Genomic DNA, 8025 nt, shown 5'->3' on the forward strand with positions numbered 1-8025 from the left:
TGAGGCCCTACTGTATAACACAGGGGGAAAAAAAAGAGGTACAATCTGTTTGCAGGACATATATTAAGATAACCTTAAAAATGCATTCCAGGGGCTTCCCTGGTGGCGCAGTGGTTGAGAATCTGCCTGCTAATGCAGGGGACATGGGTTTGAGCCCTGGTCTCGGAAGATCCCACATGCCGCAGAGCAGCTGGGCCCGTGAGCCACAACTACTGAGCCTGTGCATCTGGAGTCTGTGCTCCGCAACAAGAGAGGCCACTATAGTGAGAGGCCCGCGCACCACGATGAAGAGTGGCCCCCGCTTGCCGCAACTAGAGAAAGCCCTCACAGAAACGAAGACCCAACACAGACAAAAATAAAATAAATAAATAAATAAATGCATTCCAGTATACATTAGGTGCAGACAAATACTGTTTGATTCCACTTATACGAGGTACCTGGGATAGTCAAATTGATAGAGTCAGAAAGTACACTGGTAGATGCCAGGGGCCAGAGGCTGGGGAGGGGGAATGGTGAGTTAGTGTTTAATGCGGATAGAGTTTCAGTTTAGGAAGGTTAAAATTTGGAAGATGGATGATGGTGAGAGTTGCAGAACAATGTGAATGTACTTAGTGCCACTGAACTGTACAGTTAAATATGGTTAAAATAGTATGTTTTATATTATGTGACTTTTACCACAATAAAAAAAACATTAAACAAAAGAGCAAAAGAAAGAAAGTGGGACTTCCCTGGCTTCCAGTGGTTAAGACTTCACCTTCCAATGCAAGGGGTGTGGGTTTGATCCCTGGTTAGGGAGCTAGGATCCTGCATACCTCGTGGCCAAAAAGCCAAAGCACAAAACAGAAGCAATACTGTAACAAATTCAATAAAGACTTTAAAAATGGTCCACATCAAAAAAATCTTAAAAAAAAAAGAAAATGAAAATAACAAAACAAACAAAAACTAAATAACTCAATTAAAAAATGGGCAAAGGATCTAAATAGACATTTCTCGAAAGAAGACACACAAATGATCAACAGGTATATGAAACAGTGTTCAATATCACTAATCATCAGGAAAATGCAAAGCAAAACCACAGTGAGATATTACCTCACACCTTTCACCTGTTAGGATGGCTATTTTTTTTAAAAAACAAAACACAATGGATATAAAGTACTGATGAGGATGTGGAGAAAAGGGAAAATTTGTACACTGTTAAGAATATAAACTGGTATAGCCACTGTGGAAAATAGTATAGCGGTTCCTCAAAATATTAAAAATAGAGCTACCAAATGATCTAGCAATCTCACTTCAGGGCATATATCCAAAAGAAATGAAAACACTATCTCAAAGAGCTATCTGCACCCCCCATGTTCACCGCAGCATTATTCACAATAGCCAAGACATGAAAGCAATCTAAATGTCCACTAATGAATGAATGGATAAAGAAAACATGGTATTTATATGCAATGGAATATTAAAAAATAAGGAAATCCTACCATTTGTGACAATATACATGAACCTAGAAGACATTATGCTAAGTAAGATAAGCCAGTCACAGAAGATCAAATACTACATGCTCCCACTTATACGAGTAATCTAAAAAGTCAAACTCGTAGAAGCAGAGAGTAGAATGATGGTTACTAGGGGTGGGGGGGAATGGGGAAATGAGGGGGTATTGGTCGAAGAGAACAAAATCTCAGTTATGCAAGATAAACGAGTCCTAGAGGTCTTCTGCACAGCATAGTGCCTATAGTAAACAAACCTGTAATGTATAATTAAAAATTGCTAAGAGCATAGATTTTATGTTGTGTTCTTATCATATACACGCAAAAGTAAAGACAGGAGAAACTTTTGATGGTAACAGATGTTTATGATCTTGACTGTGGTGATGGTTTCACAGCATATATTATACTTATTTCCAAACTTATAATATCGTATATATTAAATATGTACAGCTTTTTGTATGCCAATAATATCTCAATAAAGTGGTTTTAAAAAATAAACAGACAAAAAAAATCAACCAAGAAAATCCAAAAGTGTAAGTTCTAATAAAAGCTGTGAAACTTGAGTTAAGAACTCTGTAATAGCTCTAAATCTGATGAAATTACTAATTATCACCTATAAAATTGATCTGGTAGATAAAGTTCTAGTTATAAATACACATCTTCATCAAGAAGAGACTACCCTAAGATACCTGTGATCCAGCCTGGATCTCTGTGATTACCAGGAGATGGAATACAGCCCTGTTTCTTTATTCAGATCACTGTTTATAATTCCTCTGAGTCTCAGGTAGTTTTCAGGTATCTGTTTATAAATCACTGTCCCTCCTCTCTTCAGCAAATAAAATAATGAGTCCATTCATTCACTAACTCATACCTCCAGTCATTTATTGAGAACCTTATATGTGATTGTTCTGCAGTAGTACGTAAGAAAGTTTTATTCCCATGTTCTAACGGGAAGATAGAGAAGTCAAGAGGTAGCTACAGTCAGTGCTGTTAAGTGCTACAGTGTATTATGTTGGAATAGTATTAAGTGCTGCAATGTCATGGACCAGGTTGGTGGTGGTTTATAGTAGGGAAGATTTCTTAAATATAAACTGAAGCACCAGGGAACACTTTCTAGTAGATGGGCCATCTAAGAGGCAAACAACATCATTATCTAACCTTTCTCCTCTCAGCTATGTTGCAGGCTGTCAGAAGATGGCATGGTTTGACTTTAACATTTCAGGTGTGAGTAACTTATGGGGCAGAGTAAATTAAATGTAAGAATATTAAGAATTGGGGCCTTTTCCGGTCAGCGGCCTGAGGTGACCTCTAAAAACGGTTCGCTATTCACTTGACCCAGAAAACCCCACAAAATCATGCAAGTCGAGAGGTTCAAATCTTCGTGTTCACTTTAAGAACACTCGTGAAACAGCCCAGGCCATTAAGGGTACGCATATCTGAAAAGCCACCAAGCATCTGAAGGATGTCACTTTAAAGAAGCAGCGTGTGCCGTTCCGTTGTTACAATGGTGGAGTGGGTAGGTGTGCCCAGGCCAAACAGTGGGGCTGGACGCAGGGTCGGTGGCCCAAAAAGAGTGCTGAATTTTTACTGCACATGCTCAAAAATGCAGAGGGTAATGCTGAACTTAAGGGCTTAGATGTAGATTCCCTGGTCATTGAGCACATCCAGGTGAACAAAGCCCCCAAGATGTGGCGCAGGACATACAGAGCTCACGGTCGGATCAACCCATACATGAGCTCTCCTTGCCACATTGAGATGATCCTTACTGAAAAAGAACACATTGTTCCTAAACCAGAAGAGGAGGTTGCCCAGAAGAAAAAGATATCCCAGAAGAAATTGAAGAAACAAAAACTTATGGCCCGGGAATAAATGCTGCAAAAAATAAATGCAAATAAAAGTAAAAAAAAAAAAAAAAAAAGAATTGGGGCATCAGGCATTGAACAGGAGTTACATGTGTATAAGTTGAAGTTACCCAGAGTAACGGCAGGACTTGAAACTGAATACATGACAGCAAACCAGGAGACAAAGAACTGATCAGTTCAGCTGATTAACTGAATTAGTTAGAGGTTAAAGGGTAGAGGGTGGTATCTCTAGAATCAAATATATCCTTTTACTTGAGGGTGGAGGAGAAAGGGTCTAGAACTGTGATGTCCAATATTGTAGACAGTAGCCATTTTTGACCATTCAATTTAAATTAATAAAATTAAATTAAAAAATCACTTCCTAAGTGACACTAAACACCTTCCAAGTGCTCCATAGTCATGTTTAGCTTGTGGCTACCATGTTGGACAGCATGGAAATATAGTAAACACTTCCATCAGAGCAGAAAGTCCTATGGCAAAAACCTGATGAGAAATTCCAACCTACCTCCAAAGCCTGGGGTATACGAAGTACAAAAGCATGAGCAGCACAAGCTTGAGATAACTTCAGGGGGCAAATGTCCTCATTACAGAAAAATGTATATGTTGATACCAGAAGGAGAAGAGAAATTTCAAGCTGTTAAGGAGGAAAAGCAGGTTTCTTTGGGCTCAATGGAAAGTCTTGAGATGGAAGAAGTGGACAGAGCTAGAGACAAAACAGGAAGACTAGAAGAGCTTGGGCCAGGAGGTGAGGGAGAAAGGAGTCCAGCAGAGGAGATGAAGACTGACAAGGATGTCGGGGATGACAGGAAGGTTTCCAAATTAATTTATCTCAGGATTACTGTGGTGGGAAAGGGCTCAGATCTGAGCTGACTGCACTCCCAAGGGAGGCACGTTCCATGTGAATAGAGCAATAAAAGGGCCATCTCTGCATGTTAAAAACTACAGCAGCCTTCCCTGGGGACAAGGTATTCCTTGGAAAGTGTCAATCTCTCACCAAGATTGCTCTCAGGAGGTTAGCCACAAAGGCTCCCAAGCCTCCAGCCAAACGCTGCAGATTTATCAGAAATACCATTCATTTGATAAGTCATAAGACACACAGATATTTCTTAATCATGGATGTTTAATACTTTGGAGAACTGAATTAAGGCACTGTAAATTCTATTTAATGCTTGGAGATTATCTGACTTTACTCATGTCATTAGCCTGGAAAATCTTGCAAGATACTTTCCCTCAAAATCATTAGATGCCTTTGGTTACATTTTTTTCAACATTCATTGATTTGTCAAACTTTTATTGAATCTCTCTTTGTAAAGGGCCTTGTGCATGAATATTTTTTACTAGGATAATTTTATTTAATTCTCACATCAGAATGCTCGGGTAAGTATTATTATGCCCACTTGAGAGAGGAGGAACTTGAGGGTCACAGGTAAATTAATTCCTCAAGACTTTCTAGGTAGAAACGATTCGTGATTATAGCAGTCGTGATTCAAAAGTATACAACCCATCTTCTTCTTATCCATTTATTCATTCACTCAACAAATGTTTTTTTGAGTGGATACCATACATGCCAAACACTGTTCTAGGTACTGTAGATACATCAGTGAACAAAACAAAACCCTGCTGTCTGTGAGAGTCAACATATGAATTTAAAAAGATAATGTCTGTGAGGTTAAGCATTGTAAAAAAATATGGAAAAGGTATGAGATGTAAAGTGTTGTAAGGGATAATATTTTATGTAAGTGAAAAAAACCTCTCAGATGAGTTTACATCTAAGCAGAGACCTGAAAGGAGGAAAGGAGTGAACTATGAGTGTATCTGGGGTAAGAGGGTATCTGGCAGAGAAAACAGCAGGCAGGCCAGGGTGGATAGAAATCAGAGAATAAGAGAAAACAGAGGAGAAGACGGAAGAGAAAACAGAGGAGAAGACGGTAGAGAAATAAGGGGGTCAGAAAAACTGGCATCTTATAAGCGATTCTAAGAGCTCTGGATTAACTGAATGAGACTGGAGCCCTTGGCAGGGTTGGAGCAGAGGGTGCAGTGATGTACTATGATTTCAAGAAGCCTCCCTCTGCTTGTCCTGATGAGAACTGAATTAAAGGAGCAATTGTAGAAGAGGAGAGACCCCCTGTAGGGTAACTGTAACAATCCACAGGAGAGATGATGATGGCTCAGGCCACGTTCAAAGGATAAGAAAAAGGTGGTTTCGACACATGCTGTGAAGGCTGAATACAGAGATTCTGCTGATGGACTGAATGAGGAGAGAGAAGAAGAATCACAGTTGACTCCAAGTTCCATTGGTCTAAACCGGTATCAGTGTGGTGTGACGATTTATATAGGTGGGGAAAACAAAGGGGTCATGTACAGTGGTGAGGGGACATCAGGATACTGTCAAGGGATGATGGCTGTGTCATTGTAAGTAACAGAAAAACCTAAATTAACTAAAAAAATAAAATAAAATAAGATTTAACTCCTAGAAGAGAATATAGGCAAAACTTTCTCTGACATAAATCATACCAATGTTTTCTTAGGTCAGTCTACCAGTGCAATAGAAATACAAGTAAAAATAAACAAATGGGACCTAATCAAACTTATAAGCTTTTGAACAGCAAAGGAAACAATAAACAAGATGAAAAGACTACCTACAGACTGGGAGAAAATATCTGCAAATGATGCGACCAACAAGGGCTTAATTTCCAAAATGTACAAACAGCTCATGCAACTGAATAACAGAAAACAAACAACCCAATCAAAAAATGGGAAGAAGATCTGAATAGATATTTCCCCAAAGAAGACATATCATGGCCAATAGGCACATGAAAAGATGCCCAACACCGCCAATTATTAGAGAAATGCAATTCAAAACTACAATGAGGTACCACCTCACACTGGTCAGAATGCCCATCATTAAAAAGCCTACAAATAACAAATGCTGGAGAGGGTGTTGAGAAAAGGGAACCCTCGTACACTGTTGGTGGGAATGTAAATTGGTGCAGTCACTATGGAAAACAGTTACGGAGGTTCCTCAAAAAACTATAAATAGAGTTGCCATATGATCCAGTAATTCCACTCCTGGGCATATATCTGCACAAAACTGTAATTCAGAAAAGATACATGCACCTCTATGTTCATGGCAGCAGTATTTAAAATGCACGGAAACAACCTAAATATCCATCAACAGATGAATGGATAAAGAGGAAACACACAATGGAATATTACTCAGTCATAAAAAAAGAAATAATGCCGTTTGCAGCTACATGGATGGATCTAAAGGTTATCATACTAAGTGAAGTCAGAAAGAGAAAGACAAATACCATATGACATCATTTATATGTGGAATCTAAAATATGACACAAATGAACTTATCTACGAACAGAAACAGACTCACAGGCATAGAGAACAGACTAGTGGTTGGGGGGGGTGGGTTGGGGGGAGGGATGGATTGGGAGTTTGGGACTAGCAGTGCAAACTATTATATATAGAATGGATAAACAACAAGGTCCTACTGTATAGCACAGGGAACTATACTCAATATCCTGTAATAAATCATAATGAAAAAGAATATGAAAAAGAATACATATTATATATATAACATACATATATGAATAACTGAATCACTTTGCTGTACACCAGAAACTAACACAACATCAAAAATCAGCTATACTTCAATAAACTAAATTAAAAAAAACAGGATCTAAGTTGAGTGTTCCTTACCTGAATGAACACTGTTATGCTGCCAGTAGTTGGAATGACAGTTTCACTCTACGAAATTCTCAGCAACTCAGGCTCCTTTCAGCACTGGTGGGTGTGAGCTTCATCTTCAAATTTGCAAGCTTGCATGCTCAATCTAGTCACTAGAAAAGATTAAAAAGGAAAGAATGAAACAGAGCATAGTATTCATGACAGTACTTCATTCAAGGAAAAAATAAATTAAAAAGCTCTGAATCTGTCACATGACACTTCACCCTATATACCATCAGTAAGAACATAATCACATTGACACACACGAATGCATTTTTTTTCCTAAATGACATTTGTCTAATCATGAAGTCAGTTATTGTAGAAGAAGGGGAACACATATGTTGAGGGAAAGGCAGAAGGAATTGCAAACTTCATGAACCACTGAAGAGAACAAAAGTAGAACTGGGAGATTATCTATCGATGGATCGATTGATCACAGAAAACAAATAAAAAGGATGGGGTTAATTTTCCTAAGGGCATACATGTAAAACATGGGTAGGATTTTCTAAATGAGAATATAGTCCTTATTGAGCACATTACCCATTTCCATTACCTCAAATATATTCAAATCTTAAATATTCTATCATTTCAGCTGTTTATCTTTCATGCAATGTATTTACAGGTGAGGGGGAAGAGCCAGAATGAGATCAAACCACTAAGGCATCAATCTTAGAGATCTTAGATGAGGGGAGAAAAAGACATCTAATTCAGTATTTCCCTAGTTGTGACTGAAACCTCAAAAGTACTATACAGGATGATTCAGTAGACACACACACACACACACACACACACACACACATTTAACTGAACAAGAAGTTTCATGAAATAACATTTGCCCTTACCAGGAAAGATACATACTTATATTTTCCTTTCTTTTCCCTTCCCTTCCCTTTCCTTCTTTCCTCTCAGGTTTTATTTCCTTTCCTTCATTTCTCTTT

The 8025-nt window shown here is 38.5% G+C and overlaps 1 pseudogene; it reads left to right on the forward strand.

Annotated features, from left to right (window-relative positions):
- The first annotated feature begins 2795 nt into the window (after positions 1 to 2795).
- On the forward strand, positions 2796 to 3394 carry LOC102997171 (60S ribosomal protein L17-like; annotated as a pseudogene).
- Positions 3395 to 8025: the final 4631 nt, after the last annotated feature.

The sequence above is a fragment of the Balaenoptera acutorostrata genome, chromosome 10 (assembly GCF_949987535.1).
Source record: "Balaenoptera acutorostrata chromosome 10, mBalAcu1.1, whole genome shotgun sequence".
Classification (NCBI taxonomy): Eukaryota; Metazoa; Chordata; class Mammalia; order Artiodactyla; family Balaenopteridae; genus Balaenoptera; species Balaenoptera acutorostrata.